This window comes from Protopterus annectens, chromosome 10.part0, assembly GCF_019279795.1.
Source record: "Protopterus annectens isolate FY-2018-M chromosome 10.part0, PAN1.0, whole genome shotgun sequence".
NCBI classification, from domain to species: domain Eukaryota; kingdom Metazoa; phylum Chordata; order Ceratodontiformes; family Protopteridae; genus Protopterus; species Protopterus annectens.
The window spans coordinates 1,728,336,069-1,728,360,806 of NC_056744.1; positions in this window are offsets into that span (position 1 = coordinate 1,728,336,069).

Sequence of the window (24,738 nt, forward strand, 5' to 3'; positions counted from 1 at the left end):
ATAACATCCTGTGGCAGGTAGTACTAAGTGCAGTGACACTCTGTGGTGTATGGCAGTTAGTACTTGACACCCTATGTTATATAGAATGAACTGCAGTGGCATATGGCGCTGAGTACAGTGGCACCATTCACATAATACACTGAGTACATTGTCATCTTGTGGTGTATGACACCGCATACATTATCACCCTGGCAAACATGGTCCTGAGTACAGTGGCACCTAGTACTTTGATGCTCTTTGGTATATAGAGTGTATGACACTGAGTACAATGCCATCTTGAGGTATTTGGCACTGAGTACAGTAATACCCTTTGGCATAATGCATTGGTACAATTACAATGACATCCTGTGGTGTTTGACACTGCATATAATGATACTCTCTGTTATATGGTGCTGCCTATAGTGGTGTTTGCTGATGAGTACAGAGGCACCCTGTGGTACATGTCAGTGAGCACAGTGACACCATCTGGCATGTGTATGGCTTTGAATATATTGACATCATGAGGCAAATGTCACTGAATACAGTGAGACACTGTAGCATATGGCAATGACTACAGTGACACCCTGCATGTATTGTTCCTACAATTTCCATTTTTTCATTGTAGTTTGCTCCCGCCCTTTTATAAAGATCCCACTTCCAGTTCTTTTATCTATGTTACTAAATTCACTACTTCTAGTACGGTTGGCTTAAAACCTCAGCTTTGGCCGGCTAAGATCTAGCTGTATTCGACTGGATGTATAAGAGCATTTAAGTACCCTTTATTGGCACTTATTTCAAATAATACAGCATTTAAATTGATTTATTTGTGTTGCATTGAATATTGACTGAACTGGAAGTTTTGACTTTTTTTTCAATTAGTGCTTGCTAGAATTTTATTGCCTGTTAGTAATTGCAGGTGGGGGTAGTCTCATTCATTGATATCCTGTCACTGCCTATTTAAGTGGTACATTTTGAAATACTTACTGCTTAAAACCTCAGCTTTGGCTGGCTAAGATCTAGCTGTATTCAACTGGACATATAAGAGAACTTAAGTACCTTTTATCTGCACTTTTTTCAAATAATACAGCACTTAAATTGATTTATTTGTGTAGCATTGAATATTAACTGAACTGGAAGTTTTGACTCTGTTTTTTTAGTTAGTTCCCCACCCATTCAGTTAGTTCCCCACCCACCCTCCTTGTTTCTGTTTTGGTGTTAATCTTGGTGGCTTTGAAACTCTTGTAAATGTGTGTTTGGATACGCCTTCTGGGCCCATCTCATTTGCTCACTCAACTGAGTGCAGTGAGATCATATTCTGATTTCAGGCACTCTTACTGTGTACAAAGAGAGCATCTGGGAAAGAAAAACAATTCTTTTAAGCTTGTTTCCTCCCTTTCCTGTTTGTAGGCTTCTGAGCCCCCAAGCCTTTCTGTGTTGGAGGGAAGCCTTCTAGCTTAATTCTGTTTCTTAGAACTAGCCAGTTTTCTAGTTTCAGCGCTCAAATCTGTTTCTTTAAACTCAGCACTTGTTCAGAACTCATTGTAAGCACTACATAAGCTGCAAATTACTACAGCACTCAACTTTCCTCACTTGTCTAGAGGAAAGCAGTTTTTTGTACTTAATAAATAAGCACCTATCCAGGCATGTCTAAGGGTCAGCTCCCAGTGATTTCTCCTGTCTACCTGATGAATCTGGGCATCTTGGGGTAATGCAGCAATTTCCTCATGTACACAGACAAACCTCTCCTCCTACCACCCAACACTACAACCTGTGAGAGATGCACTTATATAGCCAAACTGGAAGCAAAGCTCTCTTCCCCCAAGACTAGACTAGGCAGTCAAGAGGAGAAGGTAAACACTTGCACCACACCACACTCATCACATAGTCCCTCAAAACCTACACCACCAAAATGCACACATAGAAACACAAAGCACACACCTACATTTGCAGAGGCTCTTAATAAAAACCTGCCCAAGCATCAGGGACCTCCAAAGCAGAAACGCAAGCAAACTCTACCCCCCAACACAACCCAAATGACACATAACCCACAAACTCAGTGTGCCACTCAACCACAGCCCATAAGACATAACAACGTACCCAACACTCTAGTCATAGGTGACTCTATAGTCAGGCACACTGATGTTCCACTCACCAGGCTAAACAAAGAGAAAGTTACTGTCAGTTGCCTGTCAGGTGCCAGGATCCGCCACATAATGCATGCACTCAGGTCACTCCACAACAAGTACAAATATGACACTGTCATTGTCCATGTTGGTGTGAATGACCTGAGATGTACCTCCCTGGACTACATGAAAAGAGACATGGAGGAGCTCTCTGATCTTGTAGCCCAGGCAGGTATGACCCTAGCCCTGAGTAGCATCCTGCCATCACCCAGAATGATATCACAGTACAAGGACAAAATGACTGACTTCAACAATTGGCTAAGCTTCTGGTGTCATTCTAAGGGGATCCAGTATTTGTCTGACCTGGACAACATGATCGACAGACCATGATGCTTTGCCAGAGATGGCCTGCACCTGTCACCGTTGGGATTCCGGATACTGGCTAAGGCTCTTGCCACCCCTATAGTGCCTTTTTTTAGGCAAGGTTCAAATGACAAATTCACCACTGTAACAGGTACAAGCAAGCAAAATCTGAGGGTAATGCTACTCAATGCTAGAAGTCTAAACCTCAAAATGCACTTACTCAAGGCACTCCTTAAAATGGAGAACATCGACATCTGTGCAGTGACAGAGACCTGGTTCAAAGCTCCAGAGAGCACCCCTGCATTACCAGGCTATAATTCATACCACACCTTTCGGCAACCTAACCCAGAACAAAGCAGTAAAGGTGGAGGCGTGTCCATATTCATTAAGGATATCCACACCTCCAGGCTAGTTGCACAGCATAATGCATCCAAGATTATCCAAGTGCAACTAACTCTAGGCAAGACCGCAATCCAATGCAGACCACCCGCCATGCCCCAGGATTCCCAGTCCTCATTTCTTGATACACTGGAAAGTATTAGGGTACAATCCAACACCCTAATAATGGATGATTTCAACTACCCCACCATTAACTGGAAAAACTACTCATGTACCAACTCTTTTGCTCAATGTTTTCTGGAATTCATAAATTCCAACGCCTTGGATCAACTTATTCACACCCCCACCAGGGTCAGCAATATCCTAGACCTGGTCATTACTAACGTGGGAAACCGGTGTTGCACACCAGAGGTCAAGTCCTCGTTGGTCAGATCCAACCACAAGCTAATCACTCTAGACATCCACATCCCGACCCCACCCCCAATTAGGGAAACCACCGTAAAAAACTTCTCCAAAGCCAACTTCACACTTCTTAAGACAGAAGTGGCAAACTTCATGACACCCATGCAGATGGACAATAGAGGTACGACTGCTGAATCCTACACAAATGCACTTTATAAGCACTTACACGAGTGCATGGATCATGCTATCCCTAATAGAAACAAGATGCTATCCTCCAAAAAAAGGAAGCCAACCTGGTGGTCCTCTGCCATAAACAAACTCTACAACAGAAGAAAGAAACTGTTGCAAAAACGAGTAAAATCCCATTACAGGAGGAACTCCCTGGTCAACCTCAGTAAGAAGCTGAGATCCCTCATAAAATCCTCCAAAGCTAGTTATGAAAACAAAATTGTCACTGACTCTAAAGACAACCACAAAGCATTCTATAGCTATGTCAAGAATCTCAATGGCAACACTCATATCTGCTCTGAGTTACAGCACAATGGCACTAAATATACAGAATCAACTGATATTGCCAACATCCTGGCAGATAGGTTCATTGCTAACTTTACCCTCCTCTCTCCCCCTAGAAGGCCCATCTCTATATCGGAAGAATGCAAAGTTCCTGTAATCATGGCTGCATAGGTAAAAAACACACTCTCCAAAGCCAAGAACACAGCATCCATGGGACCTGACAATATCCCAGGCTGCATTCTACATGAACTACAGACTGAACTGGCACCCTACCTAAGTACCATGTTCAATCATAGCCTCACCTCAGGCTTTGTGCCCACTGAATGGTGCACCACAATGGTTATCCCTCTCCACAAAGGGGGAGCCATGACAGACCCTGGGAACTACCGCCCCCATTAGCCTGATGAGCTAATCTGCAAGGTCATGGAATGTATCATCATGGAACTCATAAACAAAGACATTGGTAATCTCCAAACTCTGGACCCTACCCAGTTCGGATTTGTAAAAGGCATGTCTCCTAAACCTGATTGACTTCTTTGAAGCAGTCACCAAAGCCATAGATGAAAGTGGTTCACACAGCTTATCTAGATCTCACCAAAGCTTTCGACACCATCCCCCATTCTGGAATTATAGATAAGCTCACTAAACTAGGTATAAATCCCTATGACACAAGATGGGTTGCTAACTGGCTCACGGACAGAACCCACACTGTGAATGTAGCAGACTCCAAATCCAACTTCAGACCAGTGACAAGTGGAGTATCACAGGGTTCAGTCCTGGGTTCTCTCCTGTTTGGTATCTACTTCTCTGAAGTACAGGCTAACACAGAAGGTCTTTGGCTAACAAAGTCTGCAGATGACTGCAAACTAGGAGCCATAATCAAAACTCCTAACGATGTGGACATACTACAAAAGGACCTCACTGAGACAGATACCTGGTGTCAAAGCCATGACCTGAAGCTCAATGCCAAAAAGTGTATTGTCATCCCCTTTGGTAAAAACTCTGTACCCATGAACTACCACATTGCTGGTAGTCTACTTAATGCCGAAAATGTGATAAGAGACCTTGGGACACAGGTGGACAGTAGTCTCTCCTTTAATAATCACATTGCCACAGTGGTCAGGAAATTCTTCTATTGGCTCATCTCATCACAAAAGGTTTCTCATCCAGAAAAAAAGAGGTCATTATTCCCCTCTACTCATCACTCATCACTCATTAGACCCTTTATAGAGTACAACGCCCCTTTTGGTATGTACCTCACAAGACATCTACAGCAACTGGAAAGGCCACAGAAATACCTCACAAAGAGGATTACTGGCCTCAAACAGATGCCCTACGCAGACCGTCTCAGAAAACTCCAGCTTTACTCTGTCGCATATCGCCCTACTCAGAGACGATCTCTGCCCAACATACTGTACTATGTAGATGTACTATTTTTTATTTATTTTTAAAAAAGTTATGCATATATTTTTAAAAAAGTTATGCATATATTTTTAACATATTTATTAGTAATTATATTACTATGTCACTTTTTACTATATACTATATTATTTTTAATGGAAAGGTACTTAAAGTAATGAATTTTAAGGAAGCTTTTTATGAAATGTATGCTGATTGTTTTTTTGGTGCCAAATCTGCTATATATACCATTCAGCAATGGGCATTAATTGGTTCTGAGGAAGTCTGCTATATGTGGATGAAAGCGCTTAACCTGTGTTTCATGTGGTTTTATCAATAAACCTGTGTTATTTACTGGCTGGTGCATGGATTACTTTGAATCGTACAGCTATTGTGCATCGCAGTGTCCTTGTTCTTGTTCCTGCTCGAGCTACAGAGGTCCGGTCAACATACAAAGCTATGTCAAACCCAGAGCTGTTGGACATGCTCCACTTAAAGAAATCCCAATCCCTCCAAGCTACATGCTCTAGGGACCTAAACCTTGTCACCACAATAAACAGAACATGCTGGACAGATAGATTCCTGTCCCAGAGACTTCCCATACTCTGGAACAGACTACCTATCTATGTCAAACAGAGCTCCTCATTAGCACTCTTCAAGAAAAATCTTGATGATTGGATGGAAAATAGGAAATTCACCCCGGGGATCACTTCCGTGGCTCTGCTCAACAGGGGCACAGGAAAATAATTTATTTGGGTGGCGAAAGCCAGGGTACATTTTTGGCTAGGCTTATATAGGCCCTAGGGCTAGTAGCCTAGTACCTACCTATGAACCTATGAACCTATGGTTTAAACTTTGATTTCCATTTTCAAGTAATTGCTTTAATGACAGACATTAGAATTAAACTCAGTAAGGCCTTACTATGTCTAGGCAATTCCATCTGTATTACAGCTTAAAAATAATTTCCTTAGTTTCAGTTTTACTTTTCAATTTCATTTTTATTCAATTTTTATTTTTATTTTTAGTTTCAATTTGCTCACTCAGTATTTCTCACAAAGTAGTCTGCATGGAATTTTTAAAGTCTGCCGACTCATTACACTTCCAAAAATATGTTTCCAGTTACTTTCTTCTCCATCACACCTTCAACATTTGCAATCTGCCTGAAGAAAATTTCTTTTGAGTCTTCTTGGAGTATAAAACTACCTATTCATACACTTCAAAGCAAAAATCCTAAATCTTCTAGACTCTGATGTATATTTAAAAGCCATACATATGTCCTTCCATTGTTTCTTTGTAAATTGCTTATCCAGTCTCTCTTTTACAATCCTTTCTAACCTCCTCTGATTCATTTCCATAGTCATCATGCAATATTTTATATGTCCTACTAATTATCCATTTTTCAACAGCAGCTTCTGTTCAATATTCTATTAAAATTTTACCAGTGCTGGTCTTTCACTTACGATCCCCCTATTTCTTTTTCTTTTCCTATATTGTGATATCAATCCTTGACATGGAAGGCATTATCTAGCCTGAAGTCCAAGTGTATTCTTGGCCGCTTCCTATTCTGCTACCCTTCCCTCTCTAATTATTTACTCCCAATACCTTGGTTCCTTTGTCAGTTTTCTCCAGGAAATTCTGTCTCCACCTTTCCTATTTTCTGAACCCCTGATTGCAGTCACCCCTATCGGCAGTATCTCTTTTCTCCATCCCTGTTAGCTTAGTTCTTAGACTAGTCCCCCACTACGCAGTGAGCTAATATCTAATGATGTAGTTAGTAGGCAATCCACATAGGCAAATAGGATGCAACCACAGCTTTTATTAAACAACAAAATCAAATATGATATTAAAACACAGCAAGCGCTTTTGTCCCTGACTGTGTTAAATGGGACTTCATTAGAGTGTAATGCATATGACACTGAATCCAACTTTATACTAAAATTGAATTAAACATAATTAAAAACTCTGCCGGACTAGGCAATTAACTTAAAATCGTACTGTTGTATCTACAAAAATGTGTACTCATACATACAGTATATACCAAAAGCTTACAAATTCACTTTACGTTAGCTATAAACGTACAATACATGGAGAAAGTAGAAAATAAATATATCTCTAAAGATTATGTCATGAATAACAATAATGAACAATGATTTTGTTCTTTAATGAAAGCTGTGGTTGCATTCTATTTGCCTATATGGATTGTCTACTAACTACATTGTTGGATATTGGGGGGACTGTGTCATTGCTTCTTGGTTTGTGTTTCGTTTTTTTCTTCCTAGTTTGTTCTTAGAATACTTTCTATTACTTTATGAGTATAATATTCTCCCTTTGGTTTGTGTTTCATTCTTTTCTTCCTAGTTTGTTCTTAGAATACTTTCTATTACTTTATGAATATAATATTCTCCCTTTGGTTTGTGTTTCATTCTTTTCTTCCTAGTTTGTTCTTAGAATACTTTCTATTACTTTATGAGTATAATATTCTCCCTTTGGTTTGTGTTTCGTTCTTTTCTTCCTAGTTTGAAAAAACTCAAGAAATTGTTAAAAGCTTCTCCGAACACCAAAAATCAACTCCACTGATAGTCCGGTGCCAAATGCCTAAGGCAATAAGCTGCAATGATCACAAAAATGTCCTTCTTGAAAGGCAAACTTATTTTATTTATTTTAAACTTGAAATGCGTTCACTTTACATGCACTTTTCGTCAGGGCGCCTGCCCCAACTTCATCAGAAAACAAAGCGCCACTAGCTGAAAATCACTTGTGTAGTTAATTACCTTAATTAATTAATTAAAATTGAAGTTCAAACAGTCTAATCATTAAAGCAACACCATACTAATACTATATGTGCATCATTCTATGTACTGTTTGTTGCATAACACTATTTACAAGTATATGTACATAATGAACTCAATGTATGCATATATAAAAAATGTATTTTAACTACCGTCAATGATACAGACTGTAACACGCTAATGTTTGCTATTTCATCTAACGTTGTGTGGATGGTCTGCTTTAAAAACATTTATGACCTACACTCAATATTAGCTATAATAGTACAAACATATAGGAATATTAACGCCTAAAAATCCCTATGCCTGTTGCAACCATTTCATAAATACACCCCTTCCTACTTATGATGTGATTGAAATCAAATTTACTTACACATCTTAATTTTAAAATTTTAAAAAATTAATTAAAATTAATGTTAAAATTAAAATTAATATTTCAGTTAAATATTAAATAACTATTTGTAAATAGTGTTATGCAACAAACAGTACATAGAATGATGCACATATAGTATTAGTATGGTGTTGCTTTAATGATTAGACTGTTTGAACTTCAATTTTAATTAATTAATTAAGGTAATTAACTACATAAGTGATTTTCAGCTAGTGGCGCTTTGTTTTCTGATGAAGTTGGGGCAGGCGCCCTGACGAAAAGTGCATGTAAAGTGAACGCATTTCAAGTTTAAAATAAATAAAATAAGTTTGCCTTTCAAGAAGGACATTTTCGTGATCATTGCAGCTTATTGCCTTGGGCATTTGGCACCGGACTATCAGTGGAGTTTCTTTCTAGGTTGTTCTTAGAATACTTTCTATTACTTTATGAGTATAATATTCTCCCTTTGTATATAGCCTTGAATACAAATATGGCATATGGCACTAAATGCAGTGACACCTTGTGATTGGTTTAAGTGAAAACAGTGGAACATAGGTACGCTGTGGCTTATGGCACTGAGTGCAATATTATCCTGTGATATACAGCACCAAGTACAGTGACATACGGCACTGAGAGTACAGCAATACCCTTTGGCAAAATGCACTGAGTAGATTTACAGTTGCACCCTGTTATGTATCATACTATATACAATGACACCCTGTGGTATATGGCAGTGAGTACAGTGACACCTTGGCATATGGCACTGAGTTCAGTGGTGTTTGCTGCTGAATGGAGTGCCATCCTCTGGTATATTGCTGTGAAAGCAGTGACACCCTCTACATATGCACTGTGTATACTGCAACTCTGTATTATATGGCTCTGAATATAATTACGTCCTGTGTCAAATGTCACCGACTACAATGCACACTGTGGTATATGGCACTGACTACAGTGGCACCCTGCAGTGTTTAGGACAGAGTATAATGGCATCCTGTGGTATATTACACCGAGTATAATGGTAACCTTTTATATATAGCACTAAGTACAGTGATACCCTGTGGTATAGGACAATGAGTACAGTGACAAATTATGGCATATGCCACTGAATACAGTGACATGCTTTGGTGTGTGACAGTGAGTACAGAAATGCCCTATGGTATATTACACTCAATACACTGATTCTCTATGGAATATGGCACTAAACAGAGTGACCCACTGTAGTATGTTTTGCTGAGAACACTGGTGCCCTTTGGAATATTCATTAAGTGCAATATTATCCAGTCCTATATGGCAATGAGTACAGTGATATACTGTAGTAAATGGAGCTGAGTATAGTATCACTCCATCGCATATGACACTGAAAGCAATAAAACATTGTGGTGTATGACAACTGTAAACACATCCTGTGACACATGGCACTGAGTACAATTACACCCTAGGTATATTGAATTAAATATACTGATACACTGAGTTGTAAGACACTTTGTACAGTGGCATACTGTAATATATAGCAGAGCAGTGTCTTCTTGTTTTCTTCTGAGGTGAGATTGTGAGTACAGTGACAGCCTGTGTCATATGGCAGTGAGCACTGTAACAGCTGATGATGTGGGACAATGAGTGCAAGTACACCCTGTGGCATATGTCACTGAGCACACTGACACTGTCTTGTGTATGACAGAGTGCAGTGACACGGTGTACAATATGGCACTGAGCACTATGACTCCCTATGGTATATGATGCAAAGTATGGTAGCACTCTGTAGCACATGGCATAGAGTCCACTGTATGACCCAGTATGGTATATGAACACACTCTTATTATACTATAATGGCAAAATGTCTGTTCCTGTCCAAGGTGCAGTCACCTTCATATTTAGTAGGAGATGCAGGTCCCTTAATGAGGTCTTTACTTAGCAGAGAAAAATGCCCTGCCTGAATTTTCTGTTTGATAGAGGTATGTGTTTTTTGTGTTGGTGTAGGTTTTTATATATGATATGAGTACATGCTAAGTCAGAAGATTTCTTATGTGTCTTATAATAATTATATATATTTAATAAGTTTTTGAATGGAAGTCTAATTATGTTAAGTGTATTGGAAGGAGAAACTATACTATGGTTTCTTAATCTGCAAATATAGTTTGATTGTCAGTGCAGGTATCTTTTGGTAAAAGTAGCATTTTTACTAATGTGTCAGTGTCAGCATTACTGTCGTCAATAAACACATTGTAAATAGCATGCTCTATTGCCATTACGATTTCTAATACTTTCTTAGTGATTAAGTTCCCATCCTGTTTGCCCATCACATAAGCATTATGGATTACTTCACTGGGTGTATGTTATGTATTTCTAATGCATACCTACAGATATATGGTGAGGAGTAAGCCCTCTGGCCAAAGTATTCCTTAGGGTGGATTTCTAAAATGATTTATTATGTTTATGCACTGATGCTGCCATCATCCATGAGTACTTAAGATTTGTCTGAAATGCTGGCACATTTCAGCATTATGAATCAAGCCTGCTTTTTCACATGATATACCTTCCATGACTCCCTGTAAATGATGACATCATCTATGCAGGCTAGAAGCAACAGTACAGCATCTACAGTTTTCAAAAGTCATCTCAGGAAAGGTGAGCAAGATACTTTTTATTTCTAGAATATTTTCCTGACTTCTTGAAGATGGCATGAGAACTGGAGGACAGTCTTTTTAAGTTAAAAAGACAACAATAGCAACGCCTACATTTAGAGGCCTTCCTGCAATATAAACTTGTCCCGAGGGGGCTGTGAGTGCTCTGCATGCCAAGTTATGGTTAGGCACATGCCAAACTTCTCAAACAATGGCAACAAATGAATTTAGATTTAAGTTTTAAATATATAAATCTGCTGATAGAATACTTTCAACATATTGAATGTCAGTTCTTGGAAGTAGTAGAGAAATGTAGGCAGAGCATTGAGCAATGCTACAGGAATGAACAGCATTTACTTATGTCAGAAATATATTTTCTAATTTGGCCAGCTACTAGTTGAAACTGCAGCATAATAAAACAAAGAAATTAATGAGAGATTATAATGACTTTGTGCAAGGACACATTTTTGTCTGGCCAAAGACAACAGAAAAAGTCAATAATGACCCAGTTTCTACTGGAGCAGATAATAACAGTATAGAAGATCCAATTAGCACAGAGACTGTGCAAGAACAACTTTGTCAACAGGAGATTAACACTGATAGGAGGGTAAATCAGCCAATTTAGGCAATGCTGAGTTGAGCAATCCTTTAATCATAGCGATGTAGGAGCTGTATGCAATATTATATGTAAGAACTGGGGGGTACTCACAAGTGATAATAAGACAGTAGAATTAGTTGGAAACAACCCTTCCTTTTCACATAAGAATTATTTCAGCCTGAAGAGGCAGCTATGTGCTGGACGTCCATGTATGGGGGGACGGCATCAACAATCCAACAGAATGGGCACCTTCAGATGCCGACATTGTAGGGCACGTACTTACATATCCCAAGAACAAGTATTTGAACATCCTTGGTTGAATTACACTTTTTGTCCCAAGTTTTATGCAGACTGCAGCACTGAGAACATTGTATATTTAGCAACCTGCAGGTCCTTTCAGGTTTTTTACGTTGGCAAATCTAATAAAAGGTTGAAAGATAGAATATTTGGTCATACCTATGATATTAGAACAGGCAATATTAAAAATGCTTTGGCCAAACATATTAAAGAAAATGAAGGTCATTAGTTTGTTTTTAGAGTACTTCAGATTGTTCCTGTGAGTGCTGGGGGGGGGGGGGGTGATTTGACAAACTACACTGAAACTATGGAACTCAAATGGATTTTAAGGTTTCAAGCTGACAAACATCCTGGCTTGAATACATGTGTCTGTTTAAGACCTGTACTAAAGGGAAGGAAATTGATGTATGCTGTAATTGATCAGGAGTGTCTGTGTAATTACTACTCAAGTATTTTTAAATGATGTAGTGATGTTATTTTTAGATATGAAGAAGCGTTGGTTGCACAACGTGAAAGCACTCATCTGTTTTGTTGTTTTATTATTTTAATAAAAGTGTTTGTACGTGAGAGGTGTGGTGATCCTGCCATTCTTGTTTTATGCTTTGGAAACTTGTTTTGGAAGCAACCTTTACCAGCAGTTGAAACTTTTTGTGTGCCTTCGTATATTTACAAGCTTAAACTGAAATACCAAAGACTCATCTCCCTTTGCTTTTGAAGTTATGGTTATATGCTATTATTTCCTAATTAAGACAGCATAAAGGGCATTCGTTTCTTTATGGTGTTTTATCTCACTAAGGTGTTCAGATATTCTCCCAATATAAACTTAATCCAAGCCACCTTGTTAGGTGACCCTTTAATTGGTTGCCACCCTTGTGGCAATTGTGTTCACTGCCCCATGATATTAAAAACTAAAAGTTTCACTAGTCAAAATACCCCCACAAGTCTATGATATTCGATTTTTTGCCAATTGCACTTCTGATTGGGTGATTTACCTAGCTAGTTGTAACTGTTCAGCTTTCTATATAGGACAAACTTCCAGACCCCTTAAATTCAGAATATCTGAACACCTCAGCGAGATAAAACACCATAAAGAAACTGATGCCCTTTATAAGCATACCCTGTTACATAAAAATGCCAGTTTTAATTTCACTATTATTGATAAAATCATCAGACCCAGGAATAATAAATTGGGTTGGCATGATTTGATAAACACTATGGAGAAAAAATGGATTGTTAAACTGGGAGGTCTCTTTAAACCAGGACTTAATGAGCATCTTTAATTGATCACATGTCCTATGCTTTTTGTATTTAAAGTATTTCTTAATTTGCTGTTATTCACACTGATGAAGGCTATCTACCCATACAGCCGAAACTGGTTTGTTTTTTAAGAATACTTTTATTAAAGTATTTTTGGTGCCATTGTATACTGGTCTTTCTACTTTTTTGAAGTGCATTTACCTTTATTGAGACCGTGCAGCTGCCGTACTCGCAGAGTTTTCTGTTGTATCAGTACAGGTTACCCACTTAAATTATCTGTATTCAGTTTTCTCCTGGGATGATATATCCCACTTAGGATATTCCATCCCTCCCTACTATAGCAACTTCTTAGATGCTCCACTGCTTATAACAGATCTGGAGAGTTAACTTTCTCATACCAGATTTCTAGATTACAGAATGTTTCCTTTCTTCATTAAAGAACGCAATTTCTTACTTGTACTTCAGACATGCAGCTAAATTTGACCAAAGTGCCAAGAGGCAATACTGGTTTGTCTCCAACCTCACCTTTATAATTATCCTCTAAACTGTACCTAATGTTTAATGGTCAGCCAGTCTAACCTGCTTAGGTTATCATTTAGCGCTTTTCCACTTGCCCATTTCATTCTTCTAATACTTTCTCTGCACTCTTTCATATGTAACAGCATTTAGCCCCTCATTTAGCCCCTCTTTCATATTTCCTGTCCAGTCTATCATCAGTTGTCCAGGTTTTACTTGACCCTCACCTATATTCATAGTGGACTCATCATACTAAGCCTTACAAAATAATTAACACTCAGATACTTGATTACTTTTTTCTTTGTGTGTTTGCATGGTCATATGTCTCCCATGGTTTCAAATTGTGTTGAGTAAATTTCAAATAGTTGTGTTGAATGCATGCACTGTATAGTGAATTTTAGTAAGTTAAATGCCTCTAGACCTTGTATAGTACTGATAATTTATTCATACACACTGGATTACTGCTTTATATTTACTGTATTAAAGCTTTTCCTCCTGGGTCTCCACTGAATATTGACAAGATCCAGTAAGCTTTTTTTCTGTATGATAAAAATAAATAAAGAAAATGTCATCTTAATCAATCAAAAATTCAACATATGGCTGATTTACACCTTGAATACTGCTGCTCTGCACCACTCTAGTCCCCCCAATACAATAGATTTCTTGCTTGGTTGCATGTAATTGCACATCTGTGTATTACTGTATGGACAAAATCAGTCCTTATTAATATTTTAGCAGGACTATCAATGAATAGAAACACAATTTGTTTTCCTTATCTTCCCATTTCAGAAAGCTCATGTCAGTGATGCCTGAAGGGGTGTGCCTCACAATTTCTTGAGCATAGTGGACTGTCCAGATAAGAAGTTTTCTTATCATCTATGAGAATTACTGTGTACACTTTGGATACAGTGGTTTCATTTGCCACAGAAAAGATGAAATAAAATTACCTGTTGGGATTGGAATAATGGGAACAAATGCAAATATTTTGTCTGGCATTATGGACTGACAGATTTAATTTAATTAGATGTATGATTTTATGTAATATACCTTCCTAATATGCATTAGTATTGATAAATATCTTCTTAGTTGCTATATTCTAGCTGTAGCCAGGAAAATAATAACAAGAAACTGGTTGAAGGATGCAGAGCTGAAATTTACAGAATTCTTAACATAGAAATTCATGATAAATAAATTGTCATAATAAAAGTTAGAAACACTCCAAAAGACAAAACTTTTAATTTCTGACCAAAGTTTTCATCACTCTTAGATGAATATGATAATAATGCTTCTTTAAATTAATATAAATCATAGAATGTGAATAGTAAAAGTTTCCTGTAAAACTCAAGTAATTATATTATGAAGCAGAACTAGTTAAATGATTAGATATTAATGGAAAATATGTACATAGTGTAAAGAATTATTTTTCTTTTACCTTTTTAGAGAAACTTAGTTAAGACTCAAAAATATCATTTAAGTAAATGTAACAAACTTGATAGTACTATCAATATGTACTTAAACAGTTATTTGATGTTTATGTTTATCTGAACTAATAAAAATATTTAGGCAAAAGAATTTGGAATGGAGCACTACTATCTTATTGCATCAAAACATCCCAAGTTCTGATTCTCTGGCCCTAGTTGCTGAATGCCTATTTTGACAAAGTATGTTTTTTATAATATTGCTGTTCACATAGATTATGACTGTGTACAACAGTAATTATTGGTTTCACTAGGTCTGCTAATGTGAGATGGATAACCTATTGTGAAGGTGTGCAGCTTTAGAAAAATGGTTGTATTAAGTAATAGGTTTAGACAGTGAAGCTATCTGCACTGAAGGTGTGGTGGGGCTTAGACCCAAGTAAAATATTTTTCTTTTTGAAGCTAGTTTACTGCACATGTCACAAAGAATTGTGCTTCAGTGGATTGGGAGGCAACAACATCTACAATAATGTATGTTTACATGAGGTTCACTTTTTGGAAGGGAAGATTATATGGTGTACTGGTCTTTTATTGTGTGTAGCTAATTTCTGCTTTCATAGGGAGGTTGTAAGACTGTGGAAGGACTATGCATTATTCCCTTTCCATAACAGTTTCCTGTGCTGGACACCAAAGGTTGGGCCTGGACACTGAGGTAAGTATTAATAGTGAGGCTGGCACAATTCTGCAGGGGACACATGTCAGTGTTAAAGAACTGGCTGACACAATGCATACCTGATCAAGGCGTCTGAAGCTATCAGAATCTTTTAGCTCATTCTAGACCTTTACCTTCTTGCAGTTGCTGTCTTTGCTCCACTTGCTTCATGATCTCATTGACATTACCTACACCCTCTGTAATAAATCTGCTAAAATTAGGAGTATATATTTATGTCTTCTGTTGTATTAGAACACCCTTGTTTCTCCTGCACCTTATCCATTCTTCTGTTAATCCTGTGAAAGCAGGATGGATCATGATGCAGTTGTATTGTGCCACTTTTATAACATTAAGTAACAAATTCTGCTATGCTGTTTGTCTTGCAATCTTGCATGTACCTGTATACTCTTATCTGCCCCAGTGAATATCATTCACACTTTTACATGCATGGTCAAAGAGCATTAAATAAAAGTGCGCCAGCTTCATGGAATAAAATACCAGCAGAAATAAGGAATAAATGTACAGTGGGCACCTTTAGAACAATGTTTAAAGACTATCTTGGGAGTGAGTATAAATACACATGCAACAGAAATAATGGCTACATTAAAGCTAAATTTTGCAGAATATGCACACTAAAATACTTAACTAGCTTATGCTACTAGATTTATTTAACATGCAACACAGGTAAATATACACAATGTGCACATTTTCTGTGAATTGTGAGTAGCCAACACTTCTATTATAGTATTGTGTCATGCTGTTACTGTTTATTGCATATGTAATCATCAGTTGTATCACTTTTTGTGTCTGTGCTCTTCAGAGTACTTATTGTATAACGTTGTGTTGAATATGTAGGTATTTCTCACTGTTTTATGTTGATGTGCATCTGTGCTCTTTAATGAGTGAGGATAGTGGCTGAAAAGGGTCAATTAATCAGTCCACTCACCTGTTTAGCAAACAAGCAAACAATTAGCAAAGAAGTATTATGTCACATCACAGAGCAGAATACTGCAGGGGAGATTCAGAGACTTGTTATGCAGTGCAAAAGGCCAGTGGACAAAGAAACACATGAAACATGCCAGCACCACTACTGAGACAATGGTGCAGTACAGGTGCAGAAGAGGTATGTTACTATGTACCGCACATATAGATACTTGGTGTTTGGGGTGTGTACGCAAGAACCACACTGCATGAATAAGAGCAATAATGCAGTTTAGCAATAGTTATGTGCCATACCAAGGCTGTGTCCAGGATCTGTGTGTTAAATATTAGTTACAAAGGTACACTGCTAGAGAATGAATATAATTTCCTGTTATTTAAGTGCAGCCTGAGATCTCCAAGCTAAATGTCAAATCTGAGCTCACACACACACACACACACACACACACACGCATGCACACACACGCACACACACACACACACACACACACACACACACACACACACACACACACACACACACACACACACACACACACTAAATTAGACTTGTATTCTGTCTTGCCTCTTGTATGCAATTACGATTTCTGCAAGTAGCATTCCCCTAACCATTTCCAACTGTAAAAGTTGGCTGTGTTTGCAGCTGTGCAAACCAACACATCCATGTAATATGACTGGATACTGTACTGTTCAGATATGAAATGAGCCAATGAATTTCAGAAGAAATGCATATGATCTGAAGTATGTATAAACAATAATATACATGATGCATTACATTGAATTTCTGAATTGTATTGTTCTTTACTGATTACTTATCCTGGCAGCATTGATGTGCATTGTGAATACCCATTCATTTCATGGAATACCATGTAGTATTCTCTGAAACATCTGTGCATATGCAGGTCATAGTGTAGTGTGGGGCTCACTGCGCTGCTCTGTTTTGTACCTATGCAGGTCATAGTGTAGTGTGGGGCTCACTGTGCTGCTCTGTTTTGTATCTATGCAGGTCATAGTGTAGTGTGGGGCTCACTGTGCTGTTCTGTTTTGTATCTATGCAGGTCATAGTGTAGTGTGGGGCTCACTGTGCTGCTCTGTTTTGTATCTATGCAGGTCATAGTGCAGTGTGGGGCTCACAGCGCTGCTCCCTTTTGTACACTTGCAGGTGATAGTGTAGTGTGGGGCTCACAGTGCTGCTCTGTTTTGTACCCATGCAGGTCATAGTGTAGTGTGGGGCTCACTGTGCTGGTCTGTTTTGTATCCATGCAGGTCATAGTATAGTGTGGGGCTCACAGTGTTGCTCAGTTTTGTACCCATGCAAGTCATTGTGTAGTGCGGGGCTCACTGTGCTGCTCTGTTTTGTATACATGCAGGTCATAGTGTAGAGTGGGGCTCACAGTGTTGCTCTGTTTTGTACCCATGCAAGTCATAGTGTAGTGCAGGGCTCACGGTGATGCTCCCTTTTGTACACATGCAGGTCATAGTGTAGTGTAGGGCTCACAGTGCTGCTCTGTTTTGTACCCATGCAGGTCACAGTGTGATGTAGGGTTCAGTGCTGCTCTGTTTTGTACCCATGCAGGTCACAGTGTAGTGTCAGGATCACAGTACTATTCTTTTTTGTACCCATGCAGGTCATATTGTAGTTTGGGGCTCAGTGCTGCTTTGTTTTGTACCCGTGCAGGTCATAGTGTAGTGTGGGGATCACAGTGCTGCTCTGTTTTGTACCCATGCGGATCATAGTATAGTGTGGGGCTCAGTGCTACTCTGTTTTGTACCCATGCAGGTCATACTGTAGTGTGGGACTCACTGTGCTACTCTGTTTTGTATCCATGCAGGTCATAGTGTAGTGTGGGGTTTACAGTGCTGTTCTGTTTCATACCCATGCAGGTCATAGTATAGTTTGGGGCTCAGTGCTGCTCTGTTTTGTTTCCATGCAGATCATAGTGTAGAGTGGGGCTCACAGTGCTGCTCTGCTTTGTTCCCATGCAGGTCATAGTATAGTGTGGGGCTCACAGTGTTGCTCTGCTTTGCACTCATGCAGGTCATGGCATTGTGTGAGGCTCACAGTACTACCCTGTTTTGTAGCCTCACTACAACCCTATGACATACATTGCAATACATCCACAAGATTACGTACAATACATTCATAATGTACACCATCAGTGTATAGGTGATTTTCTCTACTTCAAGCAACTCCTATGCTGTGACATATGTATACAGCCTTTAAATAAAGTGATCCCATGAGTACTTCCGACAGACTCCCACAAAGTATAGACAACTAGGCCCAGAGGTTCTTTACACATTGCCAGTACCATCCTCTAGACCTTGCCTTCTCTTTCAAGGAGCAATATGCCAGTCATACCAGTGATGTATTTCTCTAATTCCTTTTTGAAGGAAGAAAGTGTGTTGCATTGCTTAATTTGTAGATGATTTTTTCTCAGATAAGGGGTAAGCATTGTGTGACAAATCTGTCTCTTCCCCGTAGTTTGTTTATTTGCTGCAGCAAGTTTAGATCCCCAGTTCTGTTGTTAGTGAGACTGTTTGATTTAAGAAGATATAAGTATTGAAAGGACTGTAGAATATATGAAATAAATGGGATGAAACTGGAATGAATGTCTTTATCTTTTAATTACCCAGAACTGTGTTGAAAAAGTGCCATTCACTCTTTTATGTGACAATTCAAGATGGACAGGTGCTCCCCCAACTCCTGCCATATATGAATTGTTTTCCATTCAGAATGAATAGCTGTCAGCTCCAAATTCTGCAGGTATGACTCCTGCCATAGGTAGCAGAGGATATTGGTCAAAGGATATATTCCATCATGTAAAGTGCCAGTACAACATTAAAATGTGTAAGTATGAAACAGGGAATAAAAGGGTGTAAACCACACCCTCTGAGATGTGACACTACTATGCCCAACCCCTATAGCTATATAGGAGCTTTACCAATGGAGGTGATAGCAGTAAGAAGGTTGGTTTAATAATCGGACTGCAGCACTAACACGGACTTCTACCTTTTCTTTTCAGTGCCATTGTTTCATTTTTTTGGGTAAATGGAAAACCTCCAGCAGTATAACACCTGTACAGTTTGTTGCCCTTCTTTTATTGGGAGTTGGAAGAGGGGGAATTTGTATGTACATACATGTATATAAAGAAATATATATATATATATTTATGTATATATGTGTGTGTGTGTATATATATTCTCTTGTTTTTCCTACTTTACTAAGTTAGATTGTCCAGCTTCAGAGTTGCTGATTCCTGGGCTTGTTTGTAGTTCCTGAGTACTGTTTCCTTGCCTTATTTGGGGATAGGGAAGTTACCTTGCTTACTAGTGAGAGTGGGAAGCATTGAGCTGCCTTTGGTCCAGATTTGTGAGGTTTCAGCCAGAAACTAGGAGTTTATTGGTCGTTTTGGGCCAGTTTCCAGCTTTTTCCAGCCCCCTGGTATAAAGCGCTATCTGCAGCGTTAGCGCGATTTAGCGCGGAGTTGCCACTGTTGCACACTTGGGCAGCGCCGGTTAAGCAGGATTAAACTATTCAGGCTACCTAAAGTCCACTCTTCAATTTTTCCCTTAAAACTACCTTCCTCAAACTATACTACTGATCTAATCAGCGTATCCTATAACTAAAGAGATCATCTCTACTTGACTCCAAGTAGACTATTTTCTATCTGTTTAACCTAGCACTTGAACCTACAGTACTTATTACCTTGATACGGCACTCTTATAGATAGCACCCCAAAAAAGGCAAACCCCCATTTCTCGGTCACCCACGTCCCACGGAATCTAGTTTAAAGTTTTTTTTGTCTAGTCCTTCTAGCATGTCGAGGATCAGTTGCTAGTGTCCTCTCCTGCTCAGCTGGTGAACCTGGGAATATTGAGGCAATGTTACAATTGCCTCATGTACACAGACAACCCTCTCCTCCTCCCACAAAACAAAAATACATGCGAGAGATGCAACTATACGGCCAAACTGGAGGCCGAGCTCTCTCAACATAGGACTGGCAAGACCAGTCAGGAGGAAAAGGTTACCACACACACTATAGACCCAGTCTCACATAGTACCATCACAACCTCAAATCATACACATAAACACACAAAGACATACTCGGAGGCTCTAATCAAAAATCTACCAAAACAACAGAGGCCACCAAAGCAGACACCCAAACAACCACCACCTCAGAACACAACACCTGAAACACATAGACCTCACAGTCAGAGTGTCAAACAGTCACAGCCCCTAAGGCCAAACACAATGCCAGATACACTAGTCATTGGTGACTCCATAGTCAGACACACTGACGTCCCGCTCACCAGACTGAGTAAGGAGAAGGTCACAGTAAGCTGCCTGTCGGGCGCTAGGATCCGCCACATAATGCAAGCACTCAGGTCACTCAACAGCAGGTACAAATACGATTCAGTCATTGTCCACGCTGGTGTAAACGACCTGAGACGTACCTCCTTGGACTACATGAAAAGAGACATTGAAGAGCTCTCTGATTATGTAGCCCAGGCAGGTATGACCCTGACCTTGAGCAGTATCCTACCTTCACCAAGAATGATGCCACAATACAGAGATAAGATGATCAGCTTTAACAATTGGCTTAAAATCTGGTGTCATTCAAAGGGGATCCAATGTCTGTCTGCCTGGGATGACATGCTGGACAAGCCACGCTGCTTCGCAAGGGACGGCTTGCACCTGTCACCCCTGGGATTCCGGATATTGGCAAAGGCTCTTGCCACCCCCATAGTGCCTTTTTTAGGCAAGGCTCAAATTCTAAACCTACCACCCTAGAACACAAAAAAGGGAAAAAACTAAGGGTAATGCTGCTCAATGCCAGAAGTCTTAATCTCAAAATGCACGCACTCGAGGCCCTTCTCAGTATGGAGAACATCGATGTCTGTGCGGTGACATAAACCTGGTTCAAGGCTCCTGAGAGCACCCCAGCACTATCAGGTTATACCTCATATCATGCATTCCGGCCCCAAAATCTGGACAATACCAAGAAAGGAGGGGGGGTATCCATATTCATCAAGGACACCCACACCTCAAGACTGGTGGCAACGCATGATGCATCGGAGACCATCCAGGTGCAATTAACCATAGGCAAGACTGCTCTGCAAATTGTAGCATGTTACAGGCCACCCTCACAAACTCTGGAACCTCACATGGCTTTCCTGAAAACACTAGAGGGATAAATGTATCACCAAACACCATCATACTAGGTGACTTCAATTACCCTAATATAGACTGGGTACACTACTCAAGCCCAAACACCCTAGCCCAAAAGTTCCTGGAATTCATAAACTCAAATGCCATGGAACAGCTAGTCACCATCCCCACAAGAGGAGAAAACATACTTGATCTCATCATCACGAACATGGGAGCACTATGTTCAACGCCGGAAGTATACCCCTCACTGGTGAGATCAGATCACAAACTAATCTCGCTGGAGGTCCTCATCCCACCCCCACCTGAAATAAAAAAGACCACAGTAAAGAATTTCTCGAAAGCCGACTTCACACTTCTAAAGACTAGTGTGGTCTCCTTTAAGGCCCCCGAGCCGGCGGAAAACAGTATTCAAGCCGCTGAATCACTTACAAATGCCTTCTACCAGCACCTGCAGGACTGCATGGATAAGGCAATCCCAAGCAAAACAAAGACTCTTTGTACCAAAGGCAAGCGTCCAGCCTGGTGGACCCCAGCCATAAACAAACTCTACAACAAAAGGAGGAAGCTACTACAAGATAGAGCAAAATCCTTAAAAGGTAAGACACCCTTGATCACTATAAGTAAAAAACTAAGAGCTCTCATAAAATCATCCAAAGCAAACTTTGAGAGAAAAATAGCTAAGGACTCAAAAGACAATCATAAGGCCTTCTTTAGCTATGTCAGAAACCTGGGAGGAAACTCCCAGATATGTTCAGAACTAGTTCAAAATAATGTGAAGATTACTGATCCTACAGACATTGCTAACATACTGGCTGACAGGTTCAGTGCAAACTTCTCCCCCCCCTCCCCCCCAAAAGGAGAGATATCTATACCAAGCGATTGCAGTCCCCCAAACATCTCCAACACCCAAGTGAAAACTGCTCTCGCCAAAGCAAAAAACACAGCATCCATGGGACCTGATGGTGTCCCCGGCTGTGTGCTCCACGAACTAAACGATGAATTGAACCCACAGCTAGGACAGCTGTTTAATCATAGTCTTACCTCTGGATACGTGCCCAGGGAGTGGCGCACTGCAACTGTGGTCCCACTTCACAAAGGCGGTGCCTCCACCGACCCTGGAAATTACCGGCCCATTAGCTTGACAAGCCTTATCTGCAAAGCCATGGAGAGGATCATAATGGACCTCATAAATAAAGACATAGGGAATTTGCAGACTTTGGATCCATCCCAGTTTGGCTTTGTCAAAGGCAGATCATGCCTTCTAAACTTGGTTGACTTTTTCGAAACAGTCACCAAAGCCATTGATGAGGGAAAGGCAGTCCATACAGCCTACCTAGATCTGGCGAAGGCCTTTGATACAATACCCCACTCGGGTATCATTGAAAAACTCATCAGCTTAAATGTTAACCCATACATCACAAGATGGGTTGCAAACTGGCTGAGTGACAGAACCCACAGGGTCAGAGTTGCTGGCGCCATGTCAGACTCAAAGCCTGTCACAAGTGGTGTACCACAGGGCTCAGTCCTGGGTCCACTCTTGTTTGGCATCTACTTTTCCAGTACAAGCAAACACAGGAGGGTTATGGCTGACAAAGTTTGCAGATGACTGCAAACTGGGCGCCATAGTAGAAAACACATCTGACACAGATATCCTACAGAAGGGTCTCACAGAAACGGATAACTGGTGCCAGAGCCATGGCCTAAAGTTAAATGCCAAAAAATGCATAGTCATACCCTTCAGGAAAAACAAGGTTACCCCTAGCTACCAAATAGGTGGCAATCCACTGAGCACAGAAGAAGTTATCAAGGACCTAGGGACACAGGTTGATAGTAGTCTGTCATTCGACACCCATGTAGCCAAATTAGTTAGGAAGACCTTCTACATTGCCCACCTTATCATGAAGGGATTCTCGTCTAGATCAAGGGAGGTCATAGTCTCCCTGTACTCATCACTCATCAGACCAATGATTGAGTATAATGCCCCATTCGAAATGTATCTGACCCGACACTTGCAGCAGCTTGAGAGGCCACAAAGTTCCTCACCAAAAGGATAAAGGGTCTCAAACATCTGTCCTATGCTGCCCGACTGAAAGAACTCCAGCTCTACTCAGTCGCCACGCTTGCTCAGAGGTGACCTTTGCCTAACATACAAGGCCATGTCAAACCCAGATTTGATGAATATGCTTCACCTCAAAAATCTAGATCCATCAGAGCCACAAGGGCGGAGACTTAAACCTGGACACGGCTATTAATAGGACGTGTTGGAGGGATAGATTCATCACCCAAAGACTCCCTATGCTGTGGAACAAAATCCCGGTATATGTGAGGCAGAGCACCTCGCTGGCCTTGTTCAAGAAAAATCTTGACCAATGGATGGGAGATCGCAGATATACCCCAGGGATCACCTCAGTGTCACTGCTCGACAGAGGCACAGCAAAATAATGGGTATAGTTCCCCATACTAAAGGGGTGGCGTAAGCCACAAAACTATGGGCTAGGCTTGTAAATGCCCTCAGGCAGATAGCCTAGTATGAACCTATGAACCTATATATATATATATATATATATATATATATATATATATTTTAGCAGTGTTTTTAATCACACTATTTGTGTTAACATGGGAGAAAGTTATTAAAGCATATTGTGGTTTCATCCTGCAGTAATTGTTCAGGAAGTCAGAAGGTGTTTAGCAGGGTATTATTTAACCTTGTTCCTTATTATTTCCACCCCTTTTAAATAAATTATGGGTAGGCTTTGCAAACTATTGTATGGGTATTAATGATGCAGTTGCAATATGATGGAGTACATCTCAAATGAATGGCAATACAATACATACATGCATATATGCTATATATGTATGTATTGTATTACCAGTCCATACAATACATACATATACAGTATGTATAGATCACTGCAATGTGTGTGACTGAGGTGT